The sequence below is a fragment of the Petaurus breviceps genome, unplaced genomic scaffold, assembly GCF_028583685.1.
Source record: "Petaurus breviceps papuanus isolate PSGF00001 unplaced genomic scaffold, PetGlider_PUasm1.0 185, whole genome shotgun sequence".
NCBI classification, from domain to species: Eukaryota; Metazoa; Chordata; class Mammalia; order Diprotodontia; family Petauridae; genus Petaurus; species Petaurus breviceps.
In genome coordinates, this window is record NW_027185797.1 from 10,247,167 (window position 1) to 10,271,098 (window position 23,932).

Here is a 23,932-nt window from a genome sequence, read left to right on the forward strand (position 1 = left end):
AAGAGAAGTAAGTAGGATCCTAAAAATAATATAGACGGATGAAAATGAAAGTAAAGGAAAATATCTCTGAAAGGAAGACAAACTTTGGGTGACTGATAAGCCAATGATAGTCCTTGAGGACAGATAATGGGACGGCTTCCTTCTCACAGCCGGGAGGTGGGAATTGCCAGGGCAGAATGTTATCTATGTTGGCAGAGGCAGTCAACGTGTTAGGTGATTTTTGCTTGTTTTTCTTTGTTACAAGGAAGGGCTCAGTCCGGAGGAGGAGGCAGGGTGGGATAGGGGCTTTCCCACTGGGAGATGATTCTGATCAAAAACAAAAGGCATCAATAAAATGTATTGTTGAAAATGGAGGGTTGGATTAGATGAATTCAAAGGTCCCATTCAGCTCTGGAATTCTAGTATCTGGGGTTGAGAAGGGGAACCTCCCAAGGAAGGTTTAAGAGCACAGTCTTTGGGGATCCTATAACATCCACATCTACCAGGATGTACCATAATATGTGAAACAGAAGCCACCCTAGGAACCATCAACTTTAAAGGACAAGACATAGCAAAGTGGGAATTTAAATTTTTTTTTTAATGTACTAAAGAAAACATAGATCAACACCTAGCTCATTGTGCAGATGAGAAAACTGAGGCAAACAGGGTTAAGTGACTTGCCCAGGGTCACACAGCTAGCAAGTGTCTGAGGTCAGATTTGAGCTCAGGGAGATGAGTCTTCCTGACTTCGAAGTCAGACACTCTATGCACTATGGCGCCACCTAGCTGCAGGGGCAGTATATTTGCCAAGAAAACCCCAAATGGCATCACAAAGAACATGACGGAAAAATAACTGAACAACAACAGCAAAAAATTGCAGATGCCGTTAACATTTCTACCATCCTCCATCCCATAGTGTGGTCATATTAGTACAGCATATGGTCAAAACCTTCAAGTCTCCTTTCCCTGGGGCAGCCGCTAAATCCTAACCAATTTACCCTCCACGCCTGTCTCCTTCTCTCTACTCCCATCACCTGGAATGCCCTCCGTCTGCACCTTGGCCTCTTGGGCTTCCCTTGCTTCCTTCAGGTCAGAATAAATGCCTCCTTCTGAAGGCCTTTTCCAGTCCTTCCCCCTCTTCTTCACCCCAGCCCCCCAGAAGCCAGTATCTGCCCTCTGATGCTTCCATCTGCTCTCTCTTTATCTTCAATGTAAACGTTGTTTGCAGTTTGCCTCTCCCATTAGACTACAGGCTCCTTGAGGGCAGGGGCCACGTTCTTGCCTTTGTTTGCATCCGGAGCACTTAACACAGTGCCTGGAGCTCAGTGAGCTCTGAAATGCTTGTTGAATGACTGGTTGAGCCCAACAAGACTGCTTGCTCTCTCATCCTCTCCTGGATCTGTGTCTTTGCTCACCTCATTGCTCTCATCTCAGCTGGAAGTCCAACATCAGGTCTGTTTTCTCCATGAAGGTAGCTCTCCCTGACTGAGCCTGGCCTCTCCTTTGTCATCTCACTCTCCCTTGGTCTACATTCTACCTGTAGATGAGCAGCTCTTTGAAGGGGATCCCTTGCCATCCCTCAGGACCTAGTGCAGAGCCTTCAATGCTGTAGGCATTTAGATATTTGTTGAACTGAATTCAGTTGTGGAGTGGATGAAACCCAGGCATATTTTGGTGATTCATTTTTAGAGAACACAGAGCTTTCCAATAGAAGGGTTCATCCTTGCTTGGCATGAAATGCTTTCTATTCTGCATAATTCATGGGACTGGATTCCGCCACATAATTTTCCTCATGTAACAATGAAGCAGTATCTCAACCTGGAGAGAAATAAGGCCATCCCATTTTACTGACAAAAACACTGACCAGGTATTTTTTTTTACTAATTGCTGCTGGCTTATTTTGATCATGAATCCAGTCCAATCTAATGCAACACATATTTATTAAACACTTATTCTTGATGAGAGGGCAGCTAGGTATCACAGTGTAAAAAGCAGCAGGCCTGGTGTCAGGAAAACCTTAGTTCAAATCCAGCCTCAGACACTTACTAGCTATGTGATCTTGGACAAGTCACTTAATCCTATCTGCCTCAGTGCATCAACAATGCTGTATTCACAATGCCTATGGTAACTATAAATATGCTAATATGGTTATTAATCACAAAATGTAACAGGTTCTCTACATGGGGGACATGGCTAGAACATTTATTCAAATACCAGAAAACTGAGTCCCCAAATCAGAAAGTCAAAGCCATCACAGTAGCCACAGAGTTGGCACATGTAGTTAATGCAGTAAACACCCACATTCTCAAGCCTTTGAAACAGAACAGGCTACCTCAGGCAAAGATCCTCCTCTCCTCACTCACTGCTCAGCCTCCACTCAGCTTGCTCCCAGCAGCTCCGGCCCCCCACAGTTCCCATCCCTGGCAGTCCTCAGCAGGAGTCCTTAGAAGAAGTTCTGGCTGGCTTACACACACAAAAAGAATTTGTGCCACCACCGCTGCCACTTCCAGTCATGGCACTTACTCCAGCTTGGCTCCTCCTGGGCTCTGGCTCCTTCCTGCCCCACCCCTTCCTGCTATGTCAGCAAGTTCAAGGGGCATGGAAGATCTTCAAATCCCATTACGATTACACTCAATTTCCTCATCTGTAAAACAAGCTGGAGAAGGAAATGGCAAATCACTCTGATATCTTTACTAGAAAAACCCCAAAAAGGGGTGGGTCATGAAGAGTAGAAAAGTGACTTAACTGAATTCTTCACCAGGTAGTGTGTGAGGTTCTAACAATAAAAAATAGAAACAAAACAGTCTCTACCCACAAGCCCACAATCTACTGGGTTAAGATAACATGCAAATATACATATTTGTGTATATAGTAATTGAATGAATCATGGTGTAGAATGTGGAGCTCAGTCTTTAGACTTTCCTTTTTACCAGCACATCAGGTTTCCAGAGCTTGGCTGCTATTTCTCTCTTCAAGGTTCTGAGGGAAACTGAGGGGTAAGGAAGTTATTTTTCTGTTTTTCTAGTAGATGAGCCCCCATCAGTGTGCTTACCCCCATGACTGCTAGTTGATATCAATTAGGCAGCCAGACTTACCTTTTAGGAAGGGTATTTACTAAACAAGTACAGTAAGAAAAATTGGTTCAAAACAACAGTGTATAGAGAGACTGAGAATGTGGGCTCAAGCTTAGAGAGTTTATATGGCAATAAGGAAAGTCAGAAGACCTTTACTCTCCCTCCAGTGGATCTTTCTTGGGGCTTAGAATAACTTCTATCACTAAATTGTTAAATGCTCCAATAACGACTGAATGTGCCCTAGCTTTCTGGTTTTGTACCAGCCCCATATGGGGTGGCCAAGGCTCTTCAATCGATCTGAATACATTACCAGTAAAACCTCATTCCATTTCATCCAATGACTTTCAAGGACTTCCAAATTGATCATGGACTCTTTGCACTTAGTCTGACCTTTGACTGACTCTTCACGCTCTCACTTTATTAGTTACTTTAAGTATGGCAGGAGGGAGTGATTAGTTGATTAATTCAATATATTCCATCTTTACAATCAGAGCATAGGTTTAGAGTTGGTAGGGACCTTAGAAGTCATTCTGTCCATTTCCCTCTATCTATAAGGAAACTGATGAGAGGGAACAAGGCAAGGGAACCAGCATGTATTAAGTCCCTACTTCGTGCCAGGTTGCATTGCTAAACACTTTATAGCTATTATCTCAGTTGTTCCCTCACATCAACCCTGAGAGGGGGGTACTATAATTATCCCAATTTTTCATTTGGGGAAGCTGAGGCAGACAGAGGTTAAATGACTTGCCTAAGGTCACAAAAATTAGTCAATTTCTGATGTGGATTTGAAATCAGGCCTTCTTGACTCCGCCTGAGAGTGGAGAAGTGATTTGCACAGGACACACAGGTAGTAAATAGTAGAACTAGAATTCAATCCTATCCTCAGCTCCTAATATTTTTTTCCTACCTTATCTTCTGTCTTCTGTCTCCATCTGTCTTTCCACTATATCTGTCTTCCGTCTTCTGTACTGGTAAGGTCCACCTCATTGCCTCAAACTTTGATCTCTTCTTACTCAGGGTCCATCCTTCATAGTTTCTTCTTTCTTTTCCCCCTCCCTCACCCAGTCTCCTTCCACTTTTCCCCACTCCCTGGCCCAGCACAATCCAGTATATGTCCCATCTAGCCTCTTGCATCCACCCAAGTGACATTTCCAGAAATAATGGGAATGGTATTTGGAATGTGGTTCATTGATTTGTTGGTTAAATAAGTGCCTCTTCTCTGTCCTAAGACACATGAAAAAGGAAAAGTGTTCTTGGGATGGAAAGAGTATCAGGAGTGGGTTTGAATCCTGGTTTTGTCAGTTACTTCCCTTCTCTGATCTCAGTTTCCTCATCTGTAAAATGAAGCAGGATGATTTTTTGGTTTGGTATTTTATTTTCCCCCAATTACATGTAAAAATGATTTTAGACATTCATTTTTTAAAACTTTGAGTTCCAAATTCTCTCCCTTTCTCCCTTCCTATTCCTCTTATTGATAAGGCAAGCAATTCAATACAGGTTACACATGGGTAGTCATATAAAACATTTCTGTAGTAGTCATGTTGTAAAAGAAAACATAAAAAACCTCCAGAAAAATAAAGAATGTTAAAAAAAGGGATGCTTCAATCTGTATTCAGAGACCATCAGTTTTTTCTCCGAGCATGGATGGCATTTTTTCATCCTAAGTCCTTTAGAGTTGTCTGGAATCAGTGGATTGCTGAGAATGGCTGTTATTCACAGCTGATCATCTTACAATATTCCAGTTACTTTGTACCCAGTACATGTCACCATGCATGAATCAGCTCATGTAAGTCTTTGCAGGTTTTCCTAAGAGCATCCTTCTCATCATTTCTTATATAGCAATAATATTCCATCACAATCACACACCACAATTTGTTCTCCCATTCCCCAATTGATGGGCATGCCCTCAATTTCCAAAACTTTGCCAACAGAAAAGAGCTGCTAAAAATATTTTTGTGCGTATAGGTCCTTTTCCTTGGTGTTTTTAATCTCTTTTTGGATACAGACCTAGTTCCAAATTGCTCTTCAGAATGGTTGAATCAGTTCACAACTCCACCAACAGTGCTTTAATGTCTCATTTTTAGCATGTCCCCACCAATATTTGTCATTTTCCTTTTTTTGTCCTGTTAGTCTAACATGTATGAGGTAGTACACAGGATGATTTTTAAGGTCTGTTCTAGCTCTGTCAAGTGACTGGAGAGGGTTTGAAAGAGATGCCTCCAAGGTCCCTTCCAGCCCTGGAGCTATGCAATATTATAATTCTTGAGCAGGGGTGAATGAAGGCTGCAGACTGAGTAGCTGAAAGTAGAGAATGGGGGCCTCTCAGCCATTCTGTAATGTCTGTGAAAAGGGAAATCCGTGTAAGTTAGGACACTTTCATTGAGACCAAATTGAAGTCTTCTGACATTGCAGAAATTCATTTTTTTTTTAACCTTAAGGCTCCTAATTTTCCAAGGAGGGAAAAAAAAATCTTCTAATGGTGAGCAATACAGGCATGAGGAACAGTGAGTTCCAAACTGTCTGCTGCTTTTCAGCCTGGCTTGTGTGCAGTTTATGTCAAAACACTTCAGCAAAGAAATACAAATACAGACTAATGTTTGAGTTCTTTTGTTGTGTTGAACTGGAGCCAGCAAAAGTATTTATATATAAATCCACTTGTGAAATGCATAACCCTCTCAATGTGACTTCTATGTCTGAGGCTTAAAGAGAATTTCAGCTGATTGACAGAAACTGCAGCTCTCTCACAATGTTGGGTGGCATTCCTGTGCTCATGGGGAGAATCCGCCATTCATTTTCCTCATTGAGATGGCTTCTAGGCTAATTAAGTGGGAGTGCATTCCAGCTGAGCCTGTCCTACTATGTGCATGACAAAAATATGAACCAGTCTTGGGCCTACCTTCTTCTTTTTCTTTATGAAACAAGAGAGAAACAAACCCCCACATTTTGACAGACATACCGATAAAATCTAGTTAGTGAAATCCTGTGGCAAAACAGACAGCAATGTCATGTCACTTTCATAGATCCTAAGCTGAGCCTGTCTGGTGTACTTTTTTTTAAATTTTTCTATCTGAGAGAAATATACTTCTAAATTGCCTTTCATTTCATAGGAAAGAAACCAGACTCACTTGCTGCATTACTAAGGGGCAATATGAGCCTGGAGTCAGGATGAGCAGGATTCAAATCTTGCCTCTGATTGCTGTTTGCTGTGTGACCTCCTAACTTCTCAGCCTCAGTGTTACTCATGTGAGAAATGGGAATAATAGCACCCCCTAGCAGTTCCCTCACAGGGTAGTCATGAAGCTCAAGTGAGATGCCGTAAGCCAAGGGTTTTGGGAACTTCGAAGCCCGGCACAGTTGTCTGCTGTAATCATCCCTTGACTTTGTGCCCCTGGGGTCAGCACTGCTATAAACGAAAACCAGCACATTCAGGTTTTTTTTCTTTTTTTTGAGGACAGGGAGAGAAAGCATTACTGCATCTTTCACCAGCTGATTCTCCCTGCTTCTGACCCTCACCAGGTGTGAAAGGCAGTCAGGCTCTTTATTTCTGCTTCTTCATTTGCAAATTTGGGAAAACAATATCACCCATATCACAGGACTATTTCAAAGGTCTAATAGGAAAATTTATATAAAGCACTTTGCAAACCTTAGAGTGAAACATAAAGGCAAGTGAATTATTATTATTGTCAACAGTACTATTGATTTTAGTGACTGATAATAATTATTGATCTGTAGAACCTCACTGTTCACATTTGCTAGACATAAGAAATCCCACAATGAATGAGAGCTGGAAGGAAGGATCAAGGGAATACAGACCTGGGAGACCATCTAATCCAACTCCCTCATTTAGAGATGAGGCAACTCAGGCCCAGCAAGTTTAAGTGCCTTTATCAAGTTCAAGAGGCAGTATTTGAACTCAGGTATTCCAGAGCCAGTGTTCCTCACACTGTAGACCACAGACTATCTCAGAGGAGCATTGGTGAGAAGGTGATTGCCCATCTTGATGTCAATCTCAGGAATATGTGTAGAGCAGTAGATGTAGTATTGGACATGGAGTCAAGAGAACTTGGTTGAAGTGCTTCCTCGGATTCCAGATTATGTGACTGTTGGGAAATCGTTTACATGCTCTAAACTTCAGGTTCCTCATCTGCAAAATGGGCATGATAATAGCACCTACCTTATGAGGTTGCTTTAAGGGTCAAACGAGATAACTTATGCAAAGCATTGCAAACTTTAAAGTATTGCATATGAGGCAATTGCTAAGGGATATACTCTAAGACTTCCCCTTAGCAAACTATCATAGAGCTATCATCTATAAATTGATTTATAATTTCCTTGAACTTTTAAAATATTTTCCATCAATACCATCCTTTTGGACTAATGATTTATTCAAATTTATCATATACACACATGCACACACATGTATATATATACGTACAAACGCACACATATGTGTGTGTATATATTTCCATTCTCGTATCCCAAAACCTTTCTCTTTGGATAATTTTTTTCATAAATTTCAACCACTACCAATGATCAATTTTGTTTTTCATTGACTAAAGAATTTTAATTATTAAGCTATGTATTAATTTTAGAGGTGTCTAAATTGCAAATGACCCAAAGGACAAAGGAAAAACTTTTAGTGGGTGCAAATAGGTTGTTGCATATTTATTATCAATGCTCTGTGTTTGAGATGTTCAGTTAAAGATATCACCTAGGATGTGTATGATTGAAAAAGGAAGTGAACTGGTAGTAAATATATATATATATATATACACAATATATACATATATACACACATGCATATGTGTATGTGTATATATACATATATGTGTGTATATATACATATATATATATATATGGAGAGAGAAGACAGAAGGAAAGAGAGAAGTAAGACAGGAGAGAGAGAATAAAAAAGAAAGAAAAGAGGAGAGAATAAGAGAGAGAGAGAGAAACATTTCCAGTACTGCACTGATAGTCACAAAATATTGTAAAAAGCAGAGTGATACCTCTAATGTGTTGGGTATATTTTCTCTCAAGATGTATAAAAGGACATGGAAAAAGACTCACAGGATGAGAAGTCAGAAAAGAGCTGTGATCTGCATCTGTGAGGGATTAGCCATACCAATCCATTTAAGTATTGATGTATTTTCATGAGAAGCCTTTCCATATCTTTGTTTATTTGGTCTCTGGATCAAATTAGCTCCATTATTCTAGAAGTTCTAGAACTAGAATTTATATCTTGGATGGTACATCTTGTATTAGTATATATTCTACACGCACACACACACACACACAGAGTATATATTCACATAAATGAATGAATGGAAAAACATTAATTCATTCAGCCCTTACTGTTCATCAGGAATTGTACCAAGTTGGGGAAAATACAGATACAAAGCAAAAGACAGACTCTGCCTTCAAAGAGTTTACATTCTAAAAGCAGGAGACAATATATAGAGAGGAGTAGTGACCAGGGAGGTATAATTAATTTGGTAAATGGGTAAGCTATAGAGGAATGGATTGACATGCCCTTTCTAAGAACAATGATAGAATCGTTTTGGTTGCACAATTGGAAAAAGGAGTAGGGAGGATAGGAAGTAAATGCAACAGGGCATGGTGGCTGGTGAGATGTCCATAGAGTAAAGTCAAGTCCCACGGTGAGAGTTATAGTCAAAAAAAGGTTAAGTACTCCCTGGCTTAGTTATTGGGTTGGGTAAGAAAATGTTTCCCTCTAATTACCCAGATGACAGTAGAATGCTACTGTGACCAAAATGTATCAGTTGAGATGTTCACTGATCATTTGACCAATTGATTACATGAGCTTCAAATTGTATGGATCCGTCTTCCCTTTCCCTAGAAGTCTGGGTATACAGCTGGGTATGTGTAAGGGTTATGGGATTTAAAGATCTTCCATGCCCCATTGGACTTGCTGACGTAGCAGGAAGGGGTGGAGCAAGAGGAAGCGGAAGCCAAGCTAGAGTTCCTGTGGTGGCTAGCAGAGGCGGTGACGGCAGCAGCGCGAAGCCCTTTTTGAGTCAGCCAGAATTTCTGCTAAGGACTCCTGCTGAGGACTGCCAGGGGCTGGAGCTGCTGGGAGCATGCTTCTGGGATGCTGGGTGGTTGCTGTGAGTGGGGAGAGGAGGACCTTTGCCTGAGGTAGCCTGTTCTGTTTTAAAGGCTGGAGAATGTGGGTGCTTTCTACTTTATCTACCTGTGCCAATTTCATAACTACTCTGATGGCTTTCACTTTCTGGTTTTGGGACTCAGTCTTTTGGTATCTTAATAAATTTTCTAGCTTATTCCCCCATATGGCAAGCATGATGTATTTTGTGATGGATAATTATATCAGCATATCTGTAATTTCCATAGGCATTGTGAATATGGCATTGCTGATACAGTATGATGCTACAGTTTGCTCTGTTTATATGTTTATTTGGGAGAAACTCAATCCTTAAGACTTCTGATGGCTTACTGAGACATGATTACCCCTTGTAGAAACTATGCTGTCCTTTCCCCAGTTGGTTTATAGGTATCTACACTTTATTATAGGTTTCTTTTTTAATTTATTTTATGAAGTATGACCATGAAATATAGAGATTCATTCCACAGTCCATTTAGGAAACCAACATCATGACCTGTGACCTGTGTTGACAGTGTTTTTATGAAATGGTGAAGTTATAGGAAGAATAAAAAAACAATACCAATGCTTAGAATGATTTATTCATCTAATCTGCATGATAATCTGCAAATATATGATACTAGTTGTCTTGAGTATTTTTCCCTTATGTGAATTATTACTCACTACGTGAATGGCATCTTTATTAAATTTCTCCTCTCATGTCTCATGGTGGTGTGGTAGTGACTTTGCATTCTTAAAAGCTGAGTTAGAAAAATGCAAACTTTGAAGGTTTGATCAAGGTGGAAAAGTTTTGAATATGGGCCCAGTTGTAAAATGAAGATTTGTTATCTTAGAACCAGACTAATTGCCTTTGAAGGGAGGCTTATCATCAGACTGACCACAGGGTCACGACAATTTTTGGTCATAGCAGTTCACAAAGACAATCTACTGAGAGCTAGCAGTGTTGTGATCTCGTTTGGTGAAAGAAGGATCTACACAGATGAAATTATAAATCCTTGAAATATTAAATGGAACTCTTTATTTGAGAGACTGATGTTCTTACAATGGAATATACTATTTCTTTTCTAAAATTTATGCCTCGATACTCCAAGGGATCTATGATCTCATCAATGTGAGTACTCAGTCCAACAATGCAGGTTGAAACCCTTTTTCCCATGTCCTTCTCCCACTGCCATAAATCCTCCATGGGAGACTCACTCAGTGGACTAATCACTAAATAATTGGATGTATAAAGTAAATGACATATTGTTTTCACCGAGAGACTACAAGATCTATAAAGCTATCAGTACCCAAAGCGAACTAAACAAAGGCTTAGTTTTAATGCCGAGATTGACAACATCCTAATAACTCATGCATAAAAATAATCACTAGCCCAAATGTTCAGAGTCTAAAGGAAATTAAAGTAATAATTTTGATTTTATGAAATTGAAAAGCTTTTGCAATAATAAAATTAATGCAGCTAGGATTAGAAGGTAAACTGAACTGGAAGAAAACCTTTGCCTCAAAGATCTCTGAGAAAAGACTGACCTCCAAGATATATAGGGAATTAACACAAATATATAAGACCAAGATCCATTTTCCAATAGACAGGTGGTGAAAGTTAGTTAGTCAGTTAGTCAATAAACATTTATTAAGAACCTATTATGTTTCAGGGCTAAGTGCTGGGGATACAGGGAAAGATGAAAGGCAGTCGCTGCTCTCAAGGAATCCAAGGGTGGGGGGAAGGCATGAAAATAACTATGAACAAATAATGATACATACAGAGTAATTAGAGATACTCGAAGTGGGTTTTGAAAGGACATGAAAAAATATATTTCAAAAAAATTGCACACTATTAAGAAACATATGAACGACTGCTCTGAAGCATTAGTAAAAGAATAAATGCAAACTAAAATAACTTTGAGGTTTTATCTTAGACCCAGAAAATTGATAATGATAACAAAAGCTAGAAATAGCATTAAAGGGGCAGAGGGAAGAAAGATATTCTATTACACTGTTTTTCCATTTATGAATTGGTCCAAATCATTCTGGTAAATAATTTGGAATTATATGGAAACTGTCTTTACTCAACTCAGATATACTCAAGGAGATTAAAGATAGGAGAAAAGCTGACATATATATGTGTATGTATATGTGTGTTATATATGTATAGATGCACATATGAATATATAAATGCATATAGTTATATATACATATATAGGTAAATTGTTTCTCATAGTGTACTTAGTATACATATATGTATAATCTAGAATAAATTACACACACACTGAGTCTCCAAAATTTTTGTAACCCTTTTTATTAGAGCAAAGAAACAAGCCTGTAAACACTGGACACCCATGATTTGGTGACTGCTTAATGAATTAAGGTACATGAATGTAATGGAAGCCTTCCCCAACTCCTACTAATTCTAACTCTTTCTTTCTACTAACTCCCTATATATAACTTGCTGTGTGTATGTGTGTATATATATATGTACATATATATGTACATATATATATATATATTGCATGTAATTTCCCCTGCCTTTAGATTATAAACTTCTTGAGGGTGAGGATTATCTTTTGCCTCTTTTATCCTCAGTACTTAGAAAGGTAGCTGGCACATAGTAGGTACTTAACATATATTTATTAATTGGAACATTATCATGCCATAAGAAAATATAAATATAGATAAAGGAAGATTTATACGAACTGATGCAGTGAAGAAAATGGAGCCAGGAGAACTATATATCCAATGATTATGTTAATGAAAGTGAAAACAACAGTAAAAGACAGCTTAGATCAAATGCAATGGCTAATATTCTTTCTAGAGGATAGATGATAATTCTGTCACTTCCTGCCTCTCATTTGGGATGGGAGTTGGGATGGGAAACCTAAATGTTATGCATGGTGATAGACATAATCACTCTGCAGGCCATTTTCTTTGTAAGAAGGGTAATGGGCACAAGGCAGGGGTAGTATATCAGGAAAGACCAATGGTGTAAAAAAAAGTGCCAGTATTTTCTAAAAGGAAGAAGAACCATGATAATTAGGTCCACAAAGCAGTTTGCTGCCATTCAAAATAGAACCTTAGTTAAGTTGCTTTATCCCTCTGAGATTCAATGATCTCACCTGTCAAGAGAGAACACTAATACCTACCCTACCCACTTCTGAGGATTGTTGTAAGGGTACAATAGACCCGTGACCTCATCAGTGTAGGTGCTTCCTTTAATAATGCAGGCTGCAACTCTTTCATGTCTTCACATTCTGTGCAGTTCATGTCTAAGCCCTTCAAATTAGTCACCCATAGAAGATCTTCTCAGGGTGCTTATTTCTAGTTTGCTAGATGCCAATGTAGTGTTCAAATAGAAAGCCCTTGGAAGTGTCTAGGAAGGAAATGGGATGGACTTGGTGAATGTGGCAGGAGCTAATGGAGGGGATCTCTGTTAGCTCAAGAGGGTCTAAAAATATTTGAAAGACTCTTAAGTCCTTCACTGTCACTTGAGGAAGATCTTCACTTCAGTATAGCACAAGTATCAGCTTAAGCCCTTGCATGCTATAAAAATCTCACTATGCTACTTACTGTGGCATGCGGCATATTTGTCACTTCTTTAAGAACAATGCACTGTGCTCCATTTTTATTAGATTCTATTAACCATGCAGAGGGCTTGCTGGGGTGAAATATATCTTCTGCAGGTTGGGTTCCATACCCATTTTATTTTGCAAGCAGGATTTCTACCAGGAACTAATACTTAGTTTGCTGTAGATGCTGACAATGAGGACCACTTCCCCCTAAATTTTGCCCTGTATCTAGTTGTCCTGAGACTCTCCCCCTCCATCCCATTTTGTTTGAAAGGCTTAACTGGTGTCACTTCAGGGGAGTTTTCTTAGTCCTGAATCTGCCCTTTGCCCTTGTCTCTCTTAAGTAAGGGCACAGCAGGAGCAGACACATAAGGAGTTTTTGCTACTACACAATGGTGTAATTCTTAGCTTGGGCTTGTTCTGGAACACTCTGTGCTTCAAGACTTATAGTGACATCGAAGGGGAGACCTCCAAAGCAGAGAGTTTAACTGCCCAAACACAGGACCATAAACGAGGATGTTAAAGAACCAGCAATGATAGCTGCCTTTTAGGCAGACATTTCTGAGCCTTCTCTTTTCCAGTCTGTGTGGTACAAATACTCAGGCAAAATTGCTATTAGTAATCAGTTTCCAATCAATTTGTGAAGGCTTAGGAGATACAAAGTGGTGCTAGTGCTTTGGATTTCCTGTTCGTATCTCATGATGTTGGTCAATGACTAATTAGTCTTTGGGTACAACATTCGTGAAAGCATCAGGTGTGCATTGGACCTTTTTGTGGCTGAGTTTAGACATAAGTTATTGGCTATTCTTTAATATCTAAGAGGTTTTCATGGACCACTGGTGGGAGTGCGCTAGGGTCAAAGTAGCAGTCAAAGAAATTACAAGGATTCCTCTGTGGAATCTTAGTCCCATCTGAATAACCCAATTAGCACCTACAATAAACCACATTTTGTCTTAGAAGCTTCATCAAAGAGGCAGAGGGAAACAGCCAAAAAAACCCCCCAAATCAAACAACAAAAAAACCCTAGATGTTACACTAAGAAGACCGAAGTCTAAGCCCTGGACTTTCTACTTTCAACATTTTAATATTCATTTTATTTTTTAATTTATGGACTAAAGGAAGCATTTCCATTACATGATGTAATAACAAAGGATTGCACAGGGAACTGCAAATCTGCTATGTACATCCTGCTATTCCTTTTAACTATATAATAAAGTTATTGTGTAAATTTCTTTTTTTTCTTTTTTTTCTCACCACCCTTGCGTCTGCCCTAGAGATGGCTGCCATTAGACACAAATAAGGAAATATGTACAGTTATACCTTCCACAGTGCAACTTTCCTCGTAGTGGTTTTGCTATATTGTGGGTCAACATAAGAAATTAAATGAGATTATTTTTTGGAGTTTTGTGGAAGCTGCAGATGACATGTAAAGTCTGGCAGAGGACACAGAACCTATGACCAAATAACTTTTTTTTTTTTTTGCTTTTTTTGGAGGGGGAGAAGTAGGGCAATTGGGGTTAAGTGAGTTGCCCAAGGTCACATGGCTAGGTTTTTGTGTTAAGTGTCTGGGGCCGGATTTGAACTCAGGTCCTCCTGACTCCAGGGCTGGTGCTCTATTCAACTGTACCACCTAGCCGCCCTTATGACCAAATACTTGATCTAAATTTTACAATATGGTACCATAAATACCCCATTAAAAAAAGAAAAGAAAAAAATTCAGATGTTTTCTCTGGTACAAAGGAAGAGCCCAAAAATTTTATGTGGATTTTCCAGATCATGGGAATGGATAACTGTAAGATTATTGTTTGACCTTGGATAATTCACTGAACCTCAATTTCTCCAACTATAAAATGAAGATACTAGTATTTGACCTCCATCTCTCACAGGACTGTCATGAGGGGGGAAATGAGATAATATATGGAATGTGCTTTGTACTCCAGAAAGTGCTATATAAATGTACAATGTTCTTTATCTAGTATGCATAATTCACAAATTCTATACCATTACCTACCGCCCATAAGTTTCAAACAATGAAATAACATCAGGAGAGAGACAGACCATGTGACAGAGGTAAAAGGGAAGAGAGATGGTTTTAGATAAAATTGGAAGATTTGTCTTCAACAGTAGCAATGACAGTCAAAATCAGTAGAATTTGGAGGTGATTATTTTGATTCGTGCGAGAAATGAAAAATCATTTTTATGCTGAACATCAGGAGAGAAGATAAGTGGCTTTCCAGAGGAAAGTAAAACTGAGCTCAGACAGGAGTATATCTATAATATAAGAACTCCAGGAAAAACAAGACAGAAAATGGCCATGATAACTGTGCTCCCAATAAAAAAAAAAAGAGTGGGGAAACAATAATGATTATTCACTGATGGGGTGAGGGATGGTAATGGCCAAATCAGCCATTAGGTACTCAGCTAGCAGCACTGCTCACAGAGCACCATTCCTGACCAAGGGAAGTATGATCCAGACAAAAAAAAGGTGGGTGGGGGAGGAATTATTAGCTGGAGATAATGATCAGCTCAGTCAGAGCTGACATCCACTTAGCCAATGGAAAGCAAACTGGAAAAATGGATGATGAAGTATGCCTGGTGAGAGAATAAGAAACATTATACAGTTTGAAATAGCACCTTCCTTCAGAAGAGCCAGAACCCCATTTCCTGAAAATAAACATGCATTGTCTGTCCTGGCACCTTTCAGACAAGTGCTTTGTAGAACATGGGTTTGAATTACTTTCTGAGCAGTGGGCTAGCCAGTGTTTGTCTATGTTACAAAGTGTATTAAAGCGCTTTGTTCTCCACTGGCTGCCATTCCCATCAATAGGTGACACATTCAAACACTAGCAGCTCTACACATCTTTTTTATTTCTAATATGTGTTGAGAATCCCAATGAAAAAGGTGAATATTTTTCCCCAAGTGTTTTCATAAAATGGCATTGACAGAAAGAAAAAAAAGAATGACTTGGCATTCTAAAATGTGTTTTTTTCTTACAATGTGGTATGTATTGGGTGGGGTGTAGGAGGGGGGGAGGAAGATGAGAAGACCAGACCTGACAGAAAGCCATGTCTTGTTGAATAATTTCATATTTGAGGGGAAAACTTATCGAAAGGTCTCTCTGACGCCCTTGATGGAAGGCAAACCAAATTTCCCTACTTGGTGCTTTGACAGTGACCGGTGCTTAATGCTTTGTAGAAGGGTTAGGATCCCCATTGTGCCTCTAAATTGTGCAGTAGTGCCCCTTGGGGAGAAATGTCTTTCTGACCCCAGCTTGCAATCAATTAACGCCATGAAGCATGGGAATTTATAGCTCTTATATTTTATTTTATCTCAGCTAGGGAAAATCTGGGAAACGCCAATGCTATAATGAAGAATATGGATGCTATTTGATCAGCTGGCCCAAAGCTTCCTTTTATTGTTCTGTATTGTGAGGGCATCACCAAATGACACTGTCTCCAAAGTTAATGCTGTGTGGTTTTCTTTTTTTTTTTTTACACAAACTTCCAGTGTCTAACTTTTTAATTCTTGCCATAACACCAGCTGGCTCGTAATTAACCGCTGGCATCATCAATATCTCGTCAAAGTTAATGAGTTTTTAACATAATTTTTAACTGCTCTGAAGAGGTTACAGAATTAAAAGAACAAGAATAATGTATATATTTATTCGCAGACAAACAGATGAATGAGTGTTAAAGGGCCTACTTTTATAATCACCAGAGCTAGGAATTCCAGAGTTGAGACCAACAACCCAATGGTCCTTCTCAGGTCCATACCAGGTACCATTCAACTTTTCAGTCCATGTCATAGGGGTCAGAAGGCTGAGCGGCCCTGATGTACAGCACACATGGTAGTATTTCTGGGGAAGAGCTAGCTTGCACCTTCTTTGGAATCACCTGCCCTTTCCAGAGATTTAGAAGCAGAGGGATAAATGTTTAAAGCTTTGGCATTTTCATTCACCACCAATGCCATTTGTAGTAGCAGAACAACAATCCATTCATTGCCTTAAGGATGTTTTCAACTCAACATTAAATGGTACATTTAATCAGAGGACTCCGAGTTCATCAGTTTATTCTCTCCTCTCTTTCCTCTGCTTTTCACTCAGTGTGGTACCAAACAGTGCCATCAGAAAAGAAAATACTCTAAGGAGGCAAGTATGAAACCCGAGGATGACCATCAAACATTCAGAATTTTCCATCTTTGTTCATGGTGAAGCTTCAATAATCCAAACGTGTTACATGACCACAGATAGTGCTTAAAAAGCAAACTTACTAAAACTGATTTGAAGTGATGTTACAAATCACAAATAGAATATTTTTGTTTCAAATCTCACGATAAATGAAAAAAAATCACAGAAGCACTGAATTTTGAAATTGGAAGGGACCTTAGTGGCTATCTGGTCCAACTCACACCTGCAAAAAGTCATCACTACAACCTACTCAGCAAGTGTTATTCCAGCCTTGACTTGAAGACCTCTGATGAGGGCCAACCTACTGCCTCCTAGGACAACACATTTCACTTTTGTAAAACTTTAATTGTTGGGAAGATTTTCTTCCTGTCAAAACTAAATTTGTCTCTGTAATTTCCACTTTTGCTCCTGGTTCTCCCCTCTAAGATCAAATAGAACAAATCATATACCTCTTTCATGTGACAGATCTTCACATACTTAAAGCCAGGAATCATGTCCCCTCCACTTTATTTAGAAAAATGAATATATAGATCTAGGCACCACATCTTATGACTGCTAGAATTAAGTCCATATCAATTGTCAGTAGAAAATGAATTCACCTTTCAATTGCCAGAAAGATGAAATGCAGAGTAATTTTTTTCTCCTTGAATGAAGAAGAAAGTGGTTTTATGAATGACAAATCATGACCCAGTGGGCCTGGAATCATGAAGGAAAGTGACTAATGCAGTAATTTAAAACAACTGGAAACACTCTCATGGGGTTTAAAGATTGGTGATTTTGTTGAAATTTATATTTGTGTACAGTAGTTGTGGAGAATCTTTAATAAATATACCTCTAAATTCTGCTTACTGAGAAACAGGTTGGCAGAGACTTGGCCACTTCATTCCCCTACCTGTCACGGTTTTATAGGGACTTGTTAAAAATGTGGCTTATGTGGGGCAGCTAGGTGGTGCAGTGGATACAGCAGTGCCCTGGAGTCAGGGGGATAAAATCCAGCCTCAGAAATTTACTAGCTGTGTGTGACCCTGCACGAGTCACTTAACCCTGATTGCCTCCAAGAATAAAAAATAAAAATGGAACTTAAAGCAAAGATTAACAATGCAATTTGTTTTTGAGGATTTTTAAGAATTGAGCAATGTTTGTTCTGCTTGGTCCTGGAGGGATGAATTTTGACCAATAATTACAAGTTATAGGAAAGAGGCAGATTTGGACTCAGCATGAAGAAAAATAACCCTAAAAATTGGAATTGTAGGGGCAGGTAGATGGATCATCAGCCCTGGATTCAGGAGGACCTGAGTTCAAATCCAGCCTCAGACACACTTACCAGCTGTGTGACCCTGGGCAAGTCACTTAACCCTGATTGCCTTGCTCCCCTTCCCCCCAAATTGTAATTGTCCCAAAATAGCCCAGTAGGTTCATGATGATTAGGAATCTTCAAGTCAAGACCATTTGCCACAGTTGTAGAATCCCAAGCTTTCTTCAAAGCTTTGTTCAAGCATCACCATTTACATGAGGCTTCTTCTTGTTATCTCTTACTGCTAAGGTTCTCCTCCCCCAAATTCCCTCGTATGGACTTTGCATGTATTTTATATACTTATATATCAACATGTTGATTTTCTCAATAGAATGTGAACTCCTTAAGAGCAGGTACCATTTCACTGTTGTTATTATAATCCCAACATGGTGTCTGACACACAGTGATTGCTTGGCCCACTTCCCTTGGTTGGTGGTTGATAGAGACAATTAATGCTTTGGGTAAGGGTTTGCTTTCTGAGATACAGTGTAGTAAAGCAGAAAGGGCATGGCATAAGGAGTCAGGGGACCAGTATTCAAATCCCAGCTTTACCACTGAATGAGATTTTGTGACCTTGAGCAGGACAGTTAATCATTTTGGGTCTCGATTTCCTTATCTGTTAAACAGAGGTTAGTTTTGATGACCTCTAAGGCACCTTCTAGATCTAAATCTTTAAGCCTGAAAGATCCGTTCACATGGAACTTTTGATTATTGTAGAAATCCTGTTATTATTTAAATCTATAAGATCCATTTTAATGGAACTTTTGATTAATGTAGAAATCCCGTTATTATTTAAACCTGTAAGATCCATTCTTATGGAATTTTTGATTAATGTAGAAATGCTGTTATTATTAATAATATTAACAATAAATTATTGTTATTAATAATAAATAATGTCCTATATTTTGAGTTTGCCCATGCATGAGGACTATAACTCATGATGATATTCTACTATCCATATGGACTCTTCATGAGTCCTTAAATTCAGGATAACGTGGATGGAATGCTTTTGACAGAAAGATCTGTTCTTTGATGCTTTTAAGCATCTAGAAGACTCTGAATGCCTTCCTCAAAGACTGGCCTTCCTATGATCAGAACTTTGTGGCTTAGCACTATATAGGGAAAACTTTGCTCCGCTCTCTTGACTAGGATGAAATTTGTGAGGCTTGGGAAGCTTATCATTTCACTTTTTTTTTTCCAGTATCTGCCTTCGATCTCCTGTGTTATATAAACATCTCTTGTTATAATACAGATTTCCTCTCATTGTGGTCTTGCCAGCGCTGGATCATGCTGGCTCAGTCATGTTTTTCTGTTAAAGCCTAAACTGTGGGCTTCATAATTTTGTTGGTACTCAGCCCCCTGTGCTAAGAACCCTATATTTTGGGAAAAGCAACTAACATGTTTATATTTCAAATAAGGCCTTCTTTCCCACCTAATGCTTGGAGGAGGAAAAGCCCAATCAGAACTGATGGATTGGGTGGAAAGCCATTAAGATAAGAACCTTCAGTTCTTATAGCAGTTGGCATGAAGGCCTCTGGACATAGAGGAGTTTCAAAATCAAGGAGACTTGATTAATTTCTCCCACCCATTTTAGTTCCTATATTTTTGGCAATCATCTCTCCACATGAGTGATTGTATGGAGACTTAGTATCCACAGAAGAGAGGGGAAAAGAAGAAAGTCTACACACAAAGCTTTAATTTAGAAAATGAGAGTGGTCCCAAGGGATACAAAGAGCAAGAAGGGAATATTTGTGGCATTAAAAATTTTTTTAATATTTGAAATTTCTGTAGAAAGTAGCAACTTATAGGCACTTATATCATGATTTCATAGCTATATACATAAATACATGTACACATGTATTGTACACACATATACACAATAATATATGCATACATGCTTACACGTATGTATACTTATACATGTATAAACACACACATGTGGTATATATGTATGTGTGCCTATATATAGATATTTAGATTTATATCTATCAATCTATCAATCTCCATACACACATACCCACATCCAGTTTCAACTTGGGTACAAATAAATTGGCCTACACAGTGAATAGAGCACCAGCCCTGAAAACTCAGTGAATAGAGCACCGGCCCTGAAGTCAGGAGGACCTGAGTTGAAATCGGACCTCAGACATTTAACACAAAAATTAGCCATGTGACCTCGGGCAAGTCACTTAACCCCAATTGTCCTCCAAAAAGCAAAAAAAAAAAAAATTAACCTAGATGATTTCTCAGCTTTCTCTCTTCTTAAAGTATATGATTCAACACTATCAGGTTATATCCAAAAATTGAACAATAACAGAGAGGGAGAATCTGGGCAATTAAGAAAAGAGCTCCTAAAGATGGGCAGACACATGATCCAGTTTGGGAATCTCACACAGCTAAGTTCTATGGCATTCTCCTTCATATATACTGCTCCAGAAGCAGGGGTTTGGAAACTTTATGTACCATGGACCCCCATTTTGATAGTCTGGTGAAGCCTAGGAATACTTCTCAGAGTCATATTTTAAAATGCAAAAAATAAAATACATAGGATTCCAAAGGAAACTAATTATGTTGAAATACCATAATCAAAATATTACAAAAGAAAACAAACCACAAAGCTTGATAAACCTCATGTTTAAGAGTTCCTGCTTTAGAAATATAGGTCCACACAGGGGCATTCATATAAAACTATGGAACTGGGGAAGATTAGGACCCATTCTCTTCTAATTTAACCCAGATGCATCCACCAGTTAACAAGGCTGTTATCAAGACAAAGTTTTATCTTTTCATCTTTGTGGAAAATGCATCTGATGCCATCAACCAAAATGATGCAATTTTTGACCACTGTTTTTCTTTTTTTTTTTTTTATTGGAGGGGGGAAGGCAGGGCATTTGAGGTTAAGTGACTTGCCCGAGGTCACACAGCTAGTAAGTGTTAAGTGTCTGAGGCTGGATTTGAACTCAGGTCCTCCAGACTCTATGGCCAGTGCTCTACTCACTGCACCACCTAGCCGCCCATTGACCACTGTTTTCAACTTAAAACTAGTTGACCACTCAACAGGGATGTAATGAAGGAGATGGAGTCTTGCTTCTGACAAGGAGTTTGGGCTACATGATTCCTGAAGTCCTTTCCCCTTTAGGGGTTCTGTATTTCTGGAACTATGTGGGAGATCTTAACTTTTAAGGTATGGTGCCTTTGACTTCCTTCTTGGCTCAGAGAAATATTGTGTCTTCTCTGTCTCCTATTTAATAACAGGGCAGTTTATGGGTTTCATTAGCTCTGAATGTTAGCTTGATACATTGTCCACAGGCTAGCCACACATGCAATATACTCTCCTCAGAGAAATTAGGAGGTCAGGGAAAGTAAAATTATGGAAGAAAGAGGAGGGGTTACAGGTCTCTTAGAGAAAAATATTACTGAACTCTGATGGGATCAGTGGGCAGGAAAGAAAACTAAGGCCCCAAATGGGCTCCATTACAAATTCTTGGTCCTTTCCACAAATTTCCAGAAAATGACCCCTTTGCCTTTGTTCTATAAAATGAATAACATTCATTAAGCACCTATTGTGTGTCAGAAACTCTTCTAAGCATTGGCCATGCCAGGACAAAAATGAAAAGTCCTTGTCCTTGGACTGGAGTTGACAACAGGAGTAGAAGTGTTCTTCACTCCTTGACACAGGGGCAGCTGAGGCAGTAGTTCTATCTACATGCCTGAATTTCCCAGCAAAAGCCAAAGCTGTTTTCCTTTTCAGAAGACTTGCTCCATGTTTCAAGTGGCTTCTTCCTTGTTTTCCTGATCCAAAACCATTCACTGGCTTGAAATCAGCACATAGATCCACGACCTTTCATTAATGACCCCTGGCCTGACACCCCTTTGGAGAGTGTTAATTTTCTACACTAGCATCTTATTGGTGAAGGGTTAAGAGGCTTAGATGTAATTCTAGCTTAATTTCTGTGGACTTTGATATTTACCCACCAACTACTGCAGGTTCTGACAGTTAATGTGGTCCCAGGAGAGCCTAAAGACAAGAAAGAAATATTTGCAGCATTTTAAAAGCTTTTTGATATTTGAAATATATGTAGAAAATACCAACTTGGATTCCCTCAAATCATGATTTTATAGTCATATATATGTATACATGCATATGTATATGTGGTCATGCACATACCCAACATACATGTACATGTATGTTTGTCACCATCTGGTGACAAATAAATTGGCTCAAATGTGTTATAACTATCTCTTTTCTAAGTCTATCATAGTCTAATGAAGAAGTTGTTTTTATACCACGTTCTCCTCATTTCTCCTATTTTTAAATATTTTATTTTGTTAAATATTTCCCAATTACATGTAAACAATTTTAAGAAATCGTTTAAAAATTTTCAATTCCAAATTCTCTCTTCCTCCTCATCGAGAAGGAAGGCAATTTGATATTGATGATTCATGTGAAGTTATGCAAAACATCTTTCCATATTAGCCATGTTGCAAGAGAAAGCACGAACAAAAATAAAACAGTACAAATGAAGAGAGTAAAAAAATTATGCCTCAATCTGCATTTGGAGTCCATCAGTTCTCTCTCTGGGGGTAGATAACATTTGTTTTATTGTGAGTCCTTTGGAATTGTCCTGGGTCATTGTTTTGAACAGAATAGTTAAGTTTTTCACAGTCAATCATCCTTACAATATTGCTATTATTATGTACAATGTTATCTTGGTTCTGCTCACTTCACTTTTCCTGAGTTCATAGAAATCTTCCCGGGCTTTTCTGAAACTGTCCTGTGCATTATTGTATCCTTATGCTGTACACCACTGTACCCACTGATGGGCATTTTCTTTATTTCCCATTCTTTGCCACCACAAAATAGCGGCTATAAATAATTTTTGTACAAATTAGTCCTTTTCCTTTTCCTTTGATCTTTGGATACAAACCTAGCAGTGGTATTGCTGAGTCAGAGGGCATCTGTAGTTTAATAGCCCTTTGGGCATAGTTCCAAATTATTCTCCTGAATGGATAGACTAGTTCACAACTCCACCAGCAGCACATTAGTGTCTCGATTTTTCCTCATCCCTTCCAGCATTTGTCATTTTCCTTTTGTCATGTTAGCGGATCTAATATGTGTGAAGTGGTACCTCAGAGTTGTTTTAATGTGTATTTCTCTAATCAAATGTGATTTAGAACATTTTTTCTTATGACTATTTTAGCTTTGATTTTTTTTCTGAAAATTGCCTGTTCATATCCTTTGATCAACTGGAAAATGGTTCTTATTTTTATAAATTTGGCTCAGTTCCCTATATATTTGAGAAATGAGCCCTTTATGAGAGAAACTTACTGTAAACCCCCCTTTTTCTGTTTTCCTTCTAATTTTGACTGCATTAGTTTTATTTGTGCAAAAGCTTTTGAATTTCATGCAATCAAAATGATCCTTTTTATATCCTATAATACTCTCTATCTCTTATTTGGTCATAAACTCTTTGTTTATCCATAAATCTGACAGGTATGTTTTCCAATGCTGCCCTAATTTACTTATGATATCACCTTATAGTGGCCACCAAACTGGCATACTCAGGATGGCTGCTAGCATAGGTTCTTGGATCTGCTTTACTAGGAGAGATAGCTGTTTAACAGGTCAACAATCTTTTAAAATTGCATTCACTAGTTTAGGGGGAAAGTAAGCATCCTGAACTTCAGAGATAATATGA